Source organism: Panthera onca, chromosome B4, assembly GCF_046562875.1.
Source record: "Panthera onca isolate mPanOnc1 chromosome B4, mPanOnc1 haplotype 2, whole genome shotgun sequence".
Lineage (NCBI taxonomy): Eukaryota > Metazoa > Chordata > Mammalia > Carnivora > Felidae > Panthera > Panthera onca.
The window spans coordinates 74,466,827-74,482,092 of NC_138345.1; the positions used below are offsets into that span (position 1 = coordinate 74,466,827).

The 15,266-nt window shown below is 49.6% G+C and overlaps 1 long non-coding RNA gene across 1 annotated transcript; it reads right to left on the reverse strand.

The window, feature by feature from the left end:
• Positions 1-1,320: 1,320 nt before the first annotated feature.
• Positions 1,321-4,115, reverse strand: LOC144616918 (uncharacterized). The gene is made up of 2 exons (XR_013556775.1): positions 3,985-4,115; positions 1,321-2,601 (listed from the first exon to the last, which is right to left on the reverse strand). It is a non-coding gene; the product is annotated as an uncharacterized LOC144616918 (long non-coding RNA).
• Positions 4,116-15,266: the final 11,151 nt, after the last annotated feature.

Below are 15,266 nucleotides of genomic sequence, written 5' to 3' on the forward strand. Positions count from 1 at the left end.
TGAAGTATGAATCTGACTCTATTTTTTCCCCCAATGTCTCCCCAGGATATTTATTGAGAAGTCTTTCTCTCCTCACTGAGTGAAATGCCACCTCTCTATGTAATAAATTCCAAGTTTTGTTTGTGCCTGTCCCAGCTCTTCCTCTGGTGCCTCATTGGCCTAGGTACCCATGCGCCAGCACCAGGCCCTCTCTTTTTCTTTCTGTGCCACTTGGACTTGACTATAGGTCCCTGGGCTTGTGGACACTGGACTGGGATGGGGTAGGGGTGGAGGAATAGCAAAAGGGTTGGATAACATCAGAAAACTTCTAGGCTTTCTCCACAGCCTCCCCACATCTAAAATGGTTTTGCTCCCACACTTCCTCTCTAAAGAAAAACAAAAAGAACAAAGAAGTTCTATTCCTCATTTTAAAAATCTATTTGTCTGGCCCGGAGGGAACCCCCTGTTTTTCTGTGCACTCTGCCGATGTTCTCGGGGAAACGGGGCTTCCCTTCCAAGTTTAGGAGCTTGGGGACACCTTGAAGGAGGGCTTTGATCACTGAGTGACTTCCCCCACAGGCTCCTCAAGCCTCAAACCCAGCAATTGCTGGTGGAGTGTAAATTGAGCTGGTCTTTATCTTAGAGACATTACAACAGACCCTAGACAAACACATTAACAGCCACTAAAAGACTAAACTAATGCGGGCCAATAAACAAATCCCCAGGAGAGATTATGCAGAACCTTCCTCCCTCTCACCCTCCCTCCCTTCCTCCCTCCCTCCCTCCCTCCCTCCGAGTGCCCCCTCAGCTCCTGCTCTCTCAGCCCAAGAGCTCCTCCCCAACCAGACCCTACACGCCTCACTGGCAGCTGCCCTGCTTTGGGCCCCTTTTCTAACCCGGCTCTGGTCCATGCACTCAGTAAATATTGCAAATAACATAAGAGAGCAAATCTCCTTTGATGGACCAGCTAATAGTTCCAAGATATCAAAAGGAAGGTTCTCCTTTGGAGGTAGAAATTATCCTATATACCTGAGGTTTTCAATTTAAGGTCTTCAGATGTGCCTCAGAGGTTCCCTGGACCCCTGCAGTGATTTGCAATATTTATAGGTAAGCCTGGGGGGAGCATTTTTCTAAGTGGTGGGAGAGGAGGGTGGGTCCTTGGTGTTCCTAAGAGTCCAATACTTAAAAAAAAAAAAAAAAAGTACAGATATCTATGGATAAAATGATACCTGGACTCTGCTTCAAAACATTCCAGTGGGAGTTCAGGGAGTGGCTGGGATAGGTGTAGTTATAGATGAAATAAGATTAGCCATGAGTTGATAATTGTTAAAGCTATTGATGGGTGCTTGGCAGTTATTATATTATTCTCTTGTGAAGGAAGGAAGGAAGGAAGGAAGGAAGGAAGGAAAAGAAGGAAGGAGGAGGGGGAGGAAAGAGGGAGGAAGGGTTGGAGGAAGGAAGGAGACCCTTGTTACAGACTAATGGAAAGAGCCAGACAGCCCACAGTCTGCAGCTGCCTCTCACAATTCCGCTTTATAGGAACAACTTCTGCCCTGATTCGTGTTTGGGAGGCCGGAAAATGTGTGGATGCAGAAGCGTGTCCCCTTCACTCTCACCTCCACCCTCTGTGCTCAGCATCGCCCTGAGAGCAGGACCAGAGTCCCTGAGGGCATCTTTGTTCATCTTTGTCCTCCCGCTAAGCCTCCCCCTGCCCCGCCACAGGCTTGGGGGTGGGGGTGGGGCAGGGAGTCATCCGAGGCCCTTGGCTCTCCACCCCAGCCCAGGCAGATGGAGCCCCGGTTGCCTGAACGAGGTTGTGCAGAAGGGGACTGTGGCTGCACCGTTTGGATGTGCTTGGAGTAGAAAATTCACAAATTCCAAGCTCCGCTCCCAAAGCAAACCTCCCCAACCCAGGTGGCTGCAGCCCGTCCTCCCTCTGACAGCGACAGCTCCACGGGCCGCCAGGCGGGGAGGCTTTGAAAACCAGCTTGTGTTTGAATTGTGAAAGCACCAATGTTTGTGATGTTTGCCCAGCAGAGAAGGAGCATATTTTCTCCCTTCCAAAGGCAAACTCAAAAGATGCTCCACGGTTTTTCTTCAGACTTTCCACAGGAAACATAAATCAGGAAGAAAAATGACCATAGGTGCTGGGGCCTGAAGAGGAATGCCAGCCCCAAAGGGGCTGCTGGAACAGGCGCCCTCTGTCCTCCGGTGAGGATGACACCCTTCAGAGTCTAGGGCCGCACTTCTCTCCTCTGAGCAACCTTCCCAGTTGAGGAGAGGGGAGCAACCAGACCCACTCTCAGGCTTCACTCCTGGTCGGTCTTCCCCATCCAATGGCGGCTGGTGCTTGGGCTGGGCAGCTATTGAGATCCCCTAGCTGCCTATCTTTTTGTCTTCTCTCTCTCTTGTGTTAAAGTAAAACAGACATGGTGCTCCAAGCCCAGGAGCCCAGCAACGCTGTCAGATGCTGGATCAGAGCGTTAAGGTGTGGACATGGCATGCAGGGAGCCTGAGCGCTGCCCCCCTCATCTGCCGGCCGGCCCTGCCTGTCTTAAGCTCCATCTTGGAAGGAGAAGGACTTTCCCAGTCTGTGGTCTCTGCCCTCAGGGAGCTTATAATCTGCATGCAAACATAAAATAAGAGAGGTCATAAGGCAGTGTTTGAGTGCACACTGTTAAAATAAAAAAATAGAGACCAATCTTGAAAATTCCCTGAGCAGACAAAACCAATTTACTTGTACCAACAAAGTTGAATGTAACTTATTTTGCAGAACTAACCTGACTTGGATTATTTCTTGCTTGTGCCTCTGGAAATCCTAGGCAAAGAACTGTTTCCCAAGGTTGATATGAGATAACCACTGACCAATTCCCTGTCAGTTAAGAAGATTCTAATATTTTAAGAAGAAGAAGAAGAAGAAGAAGAAGAAGAAGAAGAAGAAGAAAGAGAAAAGAAAAGAAAAGAAAAGAAAAGAAAAGGAAGAAATTCTAATACTATAACCAATCACCGTGAAGAATTAGCAGTCCCTGCTTTCTTGCTATATAAGCTGCTTTACAACAATATACCCCAGAGCCTCATTCCACTGTTTGATTCTATCATTCTCTGCTCTCAAACTGTCTTTTTGGTGTGCACAGTAAATTTCTACTAATTACTACTTTGGTGATTCATTGTTTTTACTTCTGCTATTTCTGAGATTTTGACAACACGTATATGCACTGACTGATCTAGGCTGTGACTAATCTTTTTGTTTTTAAATAGCAAATCTCTTAATCTTTTTTAAAGTTTATTTGAGAGAGAGAGAGAGAGAGTGAGCAAGCATGAACAGGAGAGGGACAGAGAGAGAGAATCCCAAGTAGGCTCCACGCTGTCAGCCTGATGTGGGGCTCAAACCCATGAACTGTGAGATCATGACCTGAGCTGAGATCAAGAGTCAGACACTTAACTGACTGAGCCCCCCAGGCACCTCAAAGGTGTATATACTCTTTTTTAAAAAAAATTTTAATGTTTATTTATTTTTGAGAGAGAGTGAGAGACAGAGTGTGAGGGGGTGAAGGGCAGAGAGAGGGAGATACAGAATCCAAAGCAGGTTCCAGGCTCTGAGCTATCAGCACAGAGCCTGATGTGGGGCTTGAACTCACAGACCACAAGATCATGACCTGAGCTAAAGTCAGATGCCTAACTGACTGAGACACCCAGGCACCCCTATCCTTGATGGACTTTTTTCTGCACAGAGGATCAGACTCTTTTTCATGGGTTATAAGTACCAGCCGACTGCTTCCACATTGGGAGTTTGTGAAGATTATATACATTGACAGATCAACTGGACCCTACAAAAAGCTTGACCCAAGAAATAGAGGATTGAAATCAGTTTGGCCTGTGCTAGCAGAGCTAATGCAACATGCTGATTGATTCATTATAAGCCACGATGCCTTGAGTATTTTCTAGGGCTGTAGCTGGAATGCTTCAAGGCCACCATTTCTGTCTCTTGACATCTGAGAAACTTACTTCTTGAGATATTTTCCTCTCCTATAATGTTCTGTCTTTGGATAGACCCAACAAGCCCATTGAGCATCTACAAAAAAAAAGAAAAAAGAAAAAGACATATTATCAATTCGTATAGCCCTGTGATAAGTCAACTAAACAAAGAAAGGACACCATTGGAAGATGCTTTTGAGAGCATGCTTCCAACCAGAGTTGGAACTTGGCTTTGATGGACCAAATTCAGAGAAAGACCACAGAAACCATTTCCTTTTCAGCTGACGTTTATTTATTCTGTTCATCTGAAGCCAGAGCCAATAAATTAAGTAACTTTCAATGGCTAAAAAGGTCTCTGAGATTAGATTGGTCAATCCCATGTCAGAAAGCTCAACTGACCTGCAGACCAGCCCGCTGTATTCATGAGTGGTGCCAGTTGTGAGAGGGGCTTCTCTCGTGCTGCTTCTGGCTGAGACTGGCTCTGACCAGAGACGCAGAGGAGGAGAGGGAGGGCGGTGCGCTGATGAGGCTGAGGAAGAGCGATGCAGTGGAAATAGGGTGCAGGTGGCTGAGACCACGGGCTTTGGGGTCACACGGACCTGGGTCCAAAGGGCTCCTGGGCTGATGTGCTGCCATGTTTCCTGACCTACGAAAGTGGCACGATGCTAGCACCTACCTTATAAAGCGATTGTGGGGATTAAGTAAGATAAAATGTGAAGAGAATTCACACTCAGCTCTCAGCAAATGCAAGCTATTCTAATCTCAGCGAAAAGAAAGAACAAGGGGACCAGTCGGGGTTGGGGAGGGGGGACACGGTGGGAGGGGTTCAGAGGCCTGACGTTGCAGAGAGCAGCACCCCACCCAGCCCCGTCGCCAGGCACCTGGGACTGCACATCTCCTGGTCCAGACAGATGGCATACATGTTTATTGGAAAACCATCCACAAAAGTTATTGGAAACTTTACATTTGCGGCCCGGTCTCTGCACACCGCCTAACTGCCACTGCGGGAAACAAGGCCTCATTCACTCCCCAGGCAGCTCCCTCAGCTGCCCCAGCCCCTCCATCTCACGCCCCACTGGGACTGGTGTGCAGAGGCCCCCTGGTGCCCAACCTCCTCCCCTCCCCTGGCTCTGAGTGATTTCTGACTTGCTTTTTCCAAATGTGAAATCTTTGAGTGAGGTCATTTCAACCGGGGAAGGAGCGAGGGGAGGGTCACCAAGGCGATATTTCCTAAATGCAGAGGTCCCTGGGGTGACTTTAGATGGAACTTGGATAAACATTTTTCATTTTAATGGTTACATATTTATTTTTAAATGTATTTCTTTCAATGTGATTGGAGGGAAAGGTAGAATGTCAATCCCATGATACAGAGTTTTCAGTTCAAGTAACCTTGAGTAAAGCAAAAGAGAGTGAGAGAGTTGATTTAAGGAAGCTATTAAATGAATAATAAGTCTAGGTGGTCCTCAGATCTAACAAATAGTTCTGGGAATGCTGCACACTTGCTCTCAGCCCTCATCTGAAGTTTCCTGGACATGGCAGTCTGACAGACACGGTTTTGATCTCAGCAGGATGGTCCTGCCCTGAACTGGCCAGGGAGAGGGGCTGTATATAGCTCCAGGGACATGTCACAGCTCCCTCGAATGCAGTTCCGTCCGTCCCATACAGGTCTGCACCTGGCCGGCCTCGCTATCCTCAAATACTACTCCCATAATTCAAACTACTCAAGAGCCCTCCATAACTCTCCATTACCTACAGGATAGAGGCCGACTCCTCAGCCTGGCACTTCAGGCCCTTCTCAATCCATCTTTCCGTTTACGCCACAGGTCCATGTACTCACTGCCTGGAAATCTGGTGTCCCCCCTTTGGCGATCCCTCTGCTCCAGCTGCTCTGCTGATGTACATTGTCCACTCACCTCCAACCTGCCCTATGCTTCCTCAACCTCCTCCCAGTCCTCTGAATCTCCTCCTCCCAACAGGCAGACTGATGGTCTAGCACAACGCTCAGGGCCAGGCTTGGAGTTGTGACTCTAGCACTATTGCTTACCAGCTGTGTGTCCTTGAGCCAATTACTTGCCCTCTCTGGTCCTCAGTTGTTTCATCTGTAATGACGGGTGATGACAGCAACATCTCCCTCCTCCCAGGTTTTTGGGAAAGCTGAATGAGATGCTGCCCTTGGCACAGCACCAGATACACAGCAGCAATAAGTACCCTGTGGTGGCTGCCCTTCCTTGAACTTGGAGTTTAGTTCTGACCAAGAGCAGCCTTTTGGCAGTCATTTACAGGGAGTAGGTGTTTGATAGGTATTTGTCGACTGATGGTGGATGTCCTGTGATGTGTTTTCTACATACTTCTCTTGATCAGAGGCTCCGCGGAGCCCGAGAGCAGTGTTCCCTCTCCCAGGTCTGAAGGTCCTCCGCAGCCTTGAAAAGCATCTATTCCTGGACCATCTCACCACCTTCTCTTCTCTGGGTGAGTCCTCTTTGGTCTTGAGGGCTCATTGTGGAGCTACCTCTTCTTCCTTCAAGTTTGGCCTCACACTAGAATCTTCCCAGGGGCAGCCAAGACCGGCAGCGGTGGCACATGAAGCTTCCCTGGGGCAGATGGGAGGGGACAGAGAGGACAACGGCTGGGCACACACAAGGCCATCTTGCAGGCTAGAGAGAGGCCACCAGCACACACTGAGCCAGGGCCCCCTTGTGCAGGGCACTGTGCTAAGTGTGGCCCCGGAGGCCCAGGCCCTACCCCTGGTCCTGTCCCCTTCAGCCCTTGCTCTGGTTGACTACAGAGACGGCCCCAGAGCCTGGGGTTTAGCATCAGTGCCCCAGTGACCGGCCAGTGGCCACAGGCCTAGAGGAGCTGCGGGCCTTCCCTCCCCCACCCGGTCCTCAGCCTTCTCTGAAAGAAATGTGTGTTCCCTCAGCCCTCCCCCCTCGCCACATCCCCTTCCTCCCACAGAGCCCGGGTCCCCAGGCTGCAGTCCAGAAGTCCCTCTGAGCAGACTCCAGCGAGGCAGGGCTTTGTTAGGAAACCTCATTAGCAGCGACAGCGAGGCCCAGGCGGCGCAGAGTGGCATTCCAGGTGTCAGTTGAGAGGGGCCACAGGAGGCGAGGCCATTAAACCATGCTGAGGTCAGCCCCTAGCAGAATGAAAACAACAAACTGCAACCAGGGAAAGCGGTGGGAAGTAAACCGGTGGATTTTAAAGGGGATGCCCCATACTCGTCCCTGCCTGATCCTGGGAGTCCCGAGGGTAAGGTCTGTCTGAACAGCCTCCACTCTGTGAACCCCCGGAGGCTGGAGGCTGGGCGTCAGGAGACCCTGAGCCCCCAGTGCCCAGCACATACAGGCACTCAATAAACTGAATGAATGAGTGAATACTTAGCTTTTCCCGGGGAGGAGGGCCAACAGTGGCTCGGACTCCTTGAGCACTCACCATGTGGCAGGCACCGTGCTAAACACTGCCTGCGTATAAGCTCTTGGTAAGACAACAACACAAGGATTATTAGCTCCATTTTAAAGACGACGAAGTATAGATACCAGAACGTGTTATTTGGGCCTCCTCTGGCTCTTCAAGAATGCTCTAGAGCTCTACCTACTGATACTTGGAACTACTGAACACATTCCTTCCTTCCACTATTAGTCATGAAAAGGCTGAAGGAACAGTGGGGCTGAGGAAGCACGTGGAAGGAAGCTCACTCCTCCTGAAGGGTAATTAGTGTGAATGGTTGGTATCTGGAATTCTGTGTCCAGAGAGGGAAAGGAGCCTGAGTCCTGGGACAGACTCTATTGAGGGAGGAGAGGACAGTGGCTGCCTGTGTGGACTTGCACTTTGCTTCAGTGAGTTCTGTTTGCCTCCGCTGGGCAGGGACGTGCAGGGGCTGGGTATTTTTGTCGCCAAACGGGGAATGCACATGATTTATGAAGTCCTTTCAACCTGAGGCTGCCTCATAAAGGAGCTTTGAGGGGACTCCAGGGAACCTAGTTATGAAAGGCCTTCCTTTCTGGGGCTCTGTTAGACGAGGCATCACTGCCTGCCTGCCTACCTTCAAGGATTAGGAACCTCGTGTGCCCTACCCTAGATCTGGAATGATGGGGACCGGGGACCCCAGGAAGGCTGGATGTGGATTTGTCCCTTGTTCCCTTATCCCTGCTCAGGCTGTTTGTCCTTTACATCCTCTTAGCTGAAACCTGTCCCCTAGAGATTGCTGATCCCTGATGACCTTGACTTCTGAGGCCCAAGCTTCCCTTGGATGAGTCATTCATCTCACTGAGCCTCAGTTTTCTCACCTGCAAAATGAGTATAATACTACCTACCTCAAGTTTTTGTACTGAGGAATCTAGACCCCCACCAGTTGGAAAGCTCTATGAGAATAGCCCCCTACGTGTCTCGTTTATTCTTGTCTTTCAAGCACCTAAAACAGGGCATATAGCAGTGGGTACAAAATGGCAATTTGTCCATCTGAATTCTACTGGATTCCACCATGAGGAATAAGTGAAATGTGTTTGAAACTTCCAAGCACGGTGCCTGGTAGGCATTTAGAAAATTTGGGTTAAATCTGAATTTGAATTTAATTCTCCTCTGCAGATATGGAATGGAGACCCCTTCCCACATTGTGAGATGGGGTCCCCAGGAGTTCAGCCCTCTCCTCCTGGACCCCTTGGGGCCAGCTGCAGAGGACCTTTGTCTGTCTCCCTCCCAAGTGCTCCTTCCCCAGCTGGACCTCCCAGCCTCTCCCAGCCAGGCAGCAGCCCCTGTAGCCCCTCTGAGGCGGTGGGTGTCCCTGTGCGGGCACAGCCAGGCCAGACCCCTCTCCAGGGAAGGGACTGAGGGGTGTGAAGGACTGGTGTGTGGGACTTTGTTTATTTTCTCTGAAGGATCCTGCCTGAGCCCTGCTATAAAAATAACCTGCCTGGAAACCTCATCTCTGAGGGGGAGAAAGAGGCTTTTGTATCCAGAGAAGTGGCTCTAACGGCCTCCCTGTGCCTTGTCTCAGCCCCACACATCAAGGAAGACCTGGCTATGGTGATGAGGAGCCAGGGCCCAAGAGAAGTGTGCAGGGCAGCTGCCAGGGGAGGGCACTGGTGGGGGAGAGAGAGGGAGGAGAGGCAGCTCAGTAGCCCCTCTCCTGGAGCCCCCCCTTGCCTGCTTGACCCGGAAGTTCAGGAGGAGGAACTGAGGGAGAGGAAGAAAGGTGACATCAACAAGAGATAAAGGCCAACCAAGATACACTGGATATCAAGAGACTAACAGGCCAGGAGAGAGGAAAATCAAAGTCCGATGGAGAGGAGAGACATAGGGAGGAGACTGAAGCCAAAAACAGAGAGAGATTCACCCAGCAAGATGTGAATGGAGCTCAAGGAATCTGAAAGAGACTGCAGCCATGTTTACAGATGGAGCTAAGGATTTGGTCTAATTCCTGGGATCCCCCCACTGTGTTCCCCTGCTGGGAGAAGAGGCCAGGCAGGGTCAGAGCTGGCTCTAGGGCCCTTCCCTGATCATTTGCACTGGCCAGCCCCTGCTCTGGCTCAGGCTGGGGTGTGCACGAAGACACAGGCCTGACTCCAGTTTCTCAAGGCATTCCTTCCCAAGGACCAGTCCAAAGGCAAGACGTGGATCTGCAGCAGTGAGAGAACACTGGCACTGCATTCAGGAGGCCTGGATTCAAGTCCCAGTTCTCTCACTTTTTAGCTGGGTGATTTTTTTTTTTGAGGGGGGGAGGGGCAGAAGGAGAGAGAGAATCCAAGGCAGGCTCCATGCCCAGCACAGAGCCCAACTCGGGGCTCTATCTCACCACCGTGAGATCATGGCCTGAGCCAAAATCAAGAGTCAGATGCTTCACCGACTGAGCCACCCAGACACCCCTAGCTAGGTGATCTTATACAAACTATGTAAAGTCATCCAGCCTGGCACTCTTACCTGTAAACTATATAAGCCACCCCCCCCACCCCCCAGGGCCATTGGGCAGATCCATGGAAAGATACCAAATGGACTAAGTTGTATGGCACCAGTAAGACAAGAAGGGATCCAGACACATTTCTCCAGGCTCTGGCAAGGGGCTAGTGTTGACCAGAGTCTTGGTAACCAGCACCACTCATGCTCTCTCTGCTGTAGCAAGAAGGTCAAAGAGAAGCTCACGGCATCAGTCATCTGAAAATAATAGATTCCAATACTAACCATGAATGTGAAGTTCTTTCCTGTAAGAAATCTCCTGCATTTTTGCATCACCAAGACTTGGGTTTAATCTGCCTAGACTCAGGTTGGTAGAACACATGCCACTAAGGACACCCTTAAACTTTTGTCCAGAGGAGAAAGTTGATCTCTCCTGGGATAATTTATGGAGCCAGCAGAGGATGATGTATTATCTTTCCCCTGTATTTTGGAGCTGGTGTTTTTTGAATGACACAGATCAAAGGGGAGAATGGAGCTAGGGTCCAGGATGCTTTAAAGCAACTTTTGGAGGGACAAATTAAGATGTGGAGAGACTATAAAGGAAACCCTACTTATGGGACAAAGAGCTGGGCAGCACAGCTGTACCCTGGAGCTAGGAGAGGGTTAGGGAGTTATAGAAGCCATGATCAAGAGCAGGCTGTCGGCACTGCAGGGCCTAAAGCATTCCCAATGGCTTGAGGCTGAGGAGGGGCCCAAGAGAGAAAGAAACAGGGAGGAGGGCTGCAGCAACATGGCTGCTGTGAGGTAGAAAGGAGTGGGCTTGGGGAGGCTGGGTGGCTCAGTTGGTGAAGCATCTGACTTCGGCTCAGGTCATGATCTCGCGGTCTGTGAGTTCGAGCCCCGCATCGGGTTCTGTACTGACAGCTCAGAGCCAGGAGCCTGCTTCAGATTCTGTGTCTCTGTCTCTCTTTGCCTCTCCCCTGCTCACACTCCATCTCTGCCTCTCTCAAAAATAAATAAATGTTAAAAAAAAAAACAAAACAGAAAGGAGAGGGCTTGGTGACACAATTGGAACAGTCCCCCAAACTGGCCCTCAGCAGTGCCTTTGAAAAGTGACTGATGGAATGTGCTCAGGATATGAATAACATTAATAGTTAATGACAAACGGTTAACACTTACTGGGTGTCAGACAACTGCTCTAAAAGCTTTGCATGCATTATTGCATTTAGTCCTTACAAATGCATGGTGGTTGCCTCTCCATGCAGCCATCATCATATCCCACCCACACTGTGTAGCAGACTTGCAGGCTAGGCAGGGTTGACCCGAGTCCCAGGTCTGAGGGTAGGCCCCAATAGATCTGAGCCAATCAGGGTAACCCCATAGCGCATGCCAGAGGAACACCTTCAGGTTGATCCAAATGAAGTGTAGACTAGAACTTGACTTAATAATGAGGGAAGAAAAGACCTCTCTTTCCGTTTTATGCTAGACTGTGATATGTACAGGTGGGAGGCCTAGAATTGTCTGCAGCCATCTTAGGATCATGGGTGAACCATACTGAGGATGAACCAACATATCAGGAAGGCAAAGCCAGAGGAATCATAGATAATAAGCAGAAGTCGTGATTAAACTATTCCTGAAACTCTCATGACTTTAGGATTGTCATGTGAATTAATAAAGTCCATTATTAAGAAAATTGAGCTGGATTCTTTCCTCCCTCCCTCCCGTCCATTTTTTTTGTAACTTACAACCAAAAATATCCAAACTGATGCAGAATATGTGGCCCAGAGAGGTTAAGTAACTTGTCCAAAGTCAAGTAAGTTACATAGTAAGTGAAGGAGCTGGGATTCAAATGAAGGCAATGTGAATCTAGAGCCTGTGCTCTTACAACAGCATCAATGAAACCCACAGCGGCTGTATTCTGACCACACACCAGCTCCATGCCAAATCACTCTCCACTTCATCCCACAGCATCCTCACAGCAGCCTTTCGAGATGGCAGCTACCATTATTCCTGTTTTTACAGACAAGGGACTGAAGCTTAAACAGGTTAAGTAACACACCATCATCACACAACTCTGAAACAACAGAGCGAAACTGAACCCGGGTCCCTCTGATCCAGACGCTGGGCCTTCTCTCCAGTCCTGTAGGCAGGGGCTGCCCAAGAATGGTCCCCGACAGTCTATTCCATTCCCTTTGATGGTGAATTGACTTCCAGTTGTTCTGTCCAGGTTAGTCGTATCTCCATGGAGGTTGCACAGATAGGTGAGTGTTAAACGGAGGTAGGAGGCCAATTTTAGCCCGACATTAGGAAGAACATTCCTATTGTTCCAGCAATGGGGCGGGCTACCTGGGAGAGTTTGAGCTCTCCATGGCAGGCAGGCCAGCAGGCCAGGGATGGTGGCTATGGCTGCTGCCTGCATGAGCTAGGCTGACAGGAAACGCTGAGGCTCTGAGCTCCTAAAGCCTTCCCCTCCCTCCCTGGGCCTCAGTTTCCCCATCTGTACAGCGGTTAGGGCAGGACTGGGTGAGGGCTGAGGTTTCTTCCAGCTCTAACATTCTCGAATTCTGGAATTCCCGGAGGCAGGACTCCAGGCCCCAGGGTCTGGCCAGGAAAACAGAGACGAGGCTGTTTGGCCAGCTGGGTAGAACAGTGGAGCTTATTGAGCCCACGGTTCCCTGAAACAGAAACAGCCAAAGGGCACAAGCAGGGAAGATAATTTCATTTGTGGGGTTGGTGAGAGCAACTGAAAAAAAATGCAGTGCTTGAGGGCTGTCCAGGGAGGGCCGAGTTTCAACCGGTGGGTTGTGCCTGTGCGCCTGCCGGGATAGAAACTGCACACAAGGCCACATTCTGCCCTGGCCAGAAGGAAGACAGTGAACCTGGATGTGACGGTCCCCATCAACAGCACAGGGACCACGAAGACCTAGCTGGTCAGGGATCCCTCAAATGGGTTCACTTCCCCTGGAGACTCGAGAGACCTGTTTGTCATTAGCAAAGGAAGCCTTTTGGAAATGGGCCTTGGTTAAACGTAAACCACTGTTGTTCAATGTACATGTTGTTCAGGTAACCAAAAGGTGCTTATCAGCAATACAGAGACCATTCTCACAAAGTTGTGAGGCCAGAATTAGAGAGGAGGCCTGGGGTCTCCTTCCCTGGATATCTTTGGGCTGGCTTAGAGGCCAAGAAGTGGGCAAAATGCCACTATAAAGCTTTGGGGTGTCTCTCCAGGATCTTACCTCCACTCTTTGCTCTAATGATGATTAATGTTGATGTTGTGACTATTTTCAATGTGCTCTGACATCTGCAATCCCATCTGACCTTCATTATAATACCCTGAAGTAGACAGTGGGATAACTTTGTGCCCATCTAGACAGGAGAAAATGGAAGTTAGAGAGGGTAAGCCTCAAGTAGCAAATGACGGTTCTGGGGTTGAACCTAAGGCCCTCGGCCCCAATCCTCTGCCCTTTTTCTGTGGTACCCCACCATCCCTCCACCCCCCTTTTTGGGGACACAGAGGGCTGACTTTTCCAGGATGCTTTTTTTCTCTTGCTTAGAGACAACACAGAGCCCTTGGAGCTAGATTAAAACCATTACAAGTGCCGGCTTTGAAAGGATTGGTATTCAAAATAGAAGCAATTCTAATGGTAAAGTAAATGTAAAGAAGTCCAACAAAGTTGTGACTTTTATCATGATGATTACTTCTAGACTTTAAAATAAGTCAAACATTGGAAATTAAGTGACTAATTTTTTATTTGGTGTCCCCACTCCCTACTGGTGTCCTAAGTAGTTTCTAGCCCACATTTGAACCATCTCAGTCCCTGAGGCCCCTAGGTCACACTGCTCTGCAAAGACAGGAAGTCTCTGGAATTGGCTGTGAAATTGGGCCAGGCTATCAGGCTGGGAAGATGCCTGTGTTGGAGCAGGAAGTGACTGCAAGCAGAGACCAGGGCACCTGCAGGAGGTGTTCCATGAGTGGGGAGAAACGAAAGCTCTCTGAGAACAGCCTCATACTGTGCCTTGCAAAGGAGGACAAGCAAACAAAGTCACAGAAATGGAGGCTCTGGTAGAGCTATAAGTCATATTCTTCTGGGGTTGGGGAAACGCAACAAAGACCACCATCCTCACCCTCAGGAAGGAGGTGGAGCCCAAATCCAGAAGGGCCAAGGCAAAAAGAGTGACAAGAATGGCAGAGGAGGGTGTTAGGAGGGTCCAGCAGCGGGGCTAGGAAAGGATTTGGAGATTCCTTGCTCCCTAGGGGATCTATGGCATCCTCCAGAGCTCCTTGGGACTAGGGCTCCTTCCCGTGTTCTCTAGTTCCTTCTAGACTCCAGTCTGGGGATGAGGGGCTGGAATTAAGTGCAAGGACATCCACTAAGAGTTCAACTCTCATATTTTCCTACTTTTCCTGTTCTTTTTTTTCCTTTTTTATAATAAGCTCTATGCCCAACGTGAAGCTTCAGCTCATGACCCCGAGATCAAAGTGTACATACTCTACCTTCTAAGCCAGCCAGATGCCCCTTCCCCTGCTCATTTTGATATTGCAGAGGCTGAGGGGGCAATGGGAAGGATTGCGGAAAGAGGTTGGGGAACTGTATCAAGTGGTTGGGGGAAATTCTGAGCTCTTCAACAGCAATTGGTAGGAATTTGCAAAACTCTTTTAAGCAATGTAAAAATAAACAGCTGGTAACTCTTTGATTCTCTGCCTCAAAAGGAGAAAATGTGTTTGTTTGGGGAGCAGCCAGCAGGCAGCCCCCCCACTCTCATTCTCCCTGACCTAGTCCCTCCTGCCCACTCCCTGTCCCTAGCTGTCTGGCCCTGGTTCCTCAGCCACCCACCCTTTTAGAGACCCCATGGCTTCATGGGGGCTAGCTGTTCTCTGGCAGAGGGAGAGTGGGACTGGAGACCCTTGTATGCTGGTGGACCAGGCCAAGGTTCCAGAGGACTCTGGGTTGGAGAGTTCTTTGTAGAAGTCGGAGCACTGAACAAAGAGGTCTTTGAGACCTGGTGAAAGCCCTCAAGAGCCAGTGCCTTCAGCCCAGCCTGCTTGCTGTCCTCATACCCCCAAGGACTGGCTCAGGCAGACTTCTGGCTCTGGCCCTTTCTCCCCAGAGGAGATTTCTGATGCAGCTTTGTGCCCCAAATCCTGCACTGAGGTACTCAATTCACCTGAAATGTCACCAGGGATGGGGCTGTCCCCTCAATGCCCTCTCACTCCTTCTCTTTTTAAGACTTTGGAGTCAAACGGACTTGCTGTCAGTGTTAGCTTCTACCACTTACTGGTGGAGGGATCCTGAGCAATTGACAATTTTGACTGAACTCATTTCCTCATCTATAAAATGGGAATAATGATATTATTCACTTCATTGGTTGGTTACACAATGCTTAGCACATGTTAAGCACTCAATACACATCAGAATCATGAT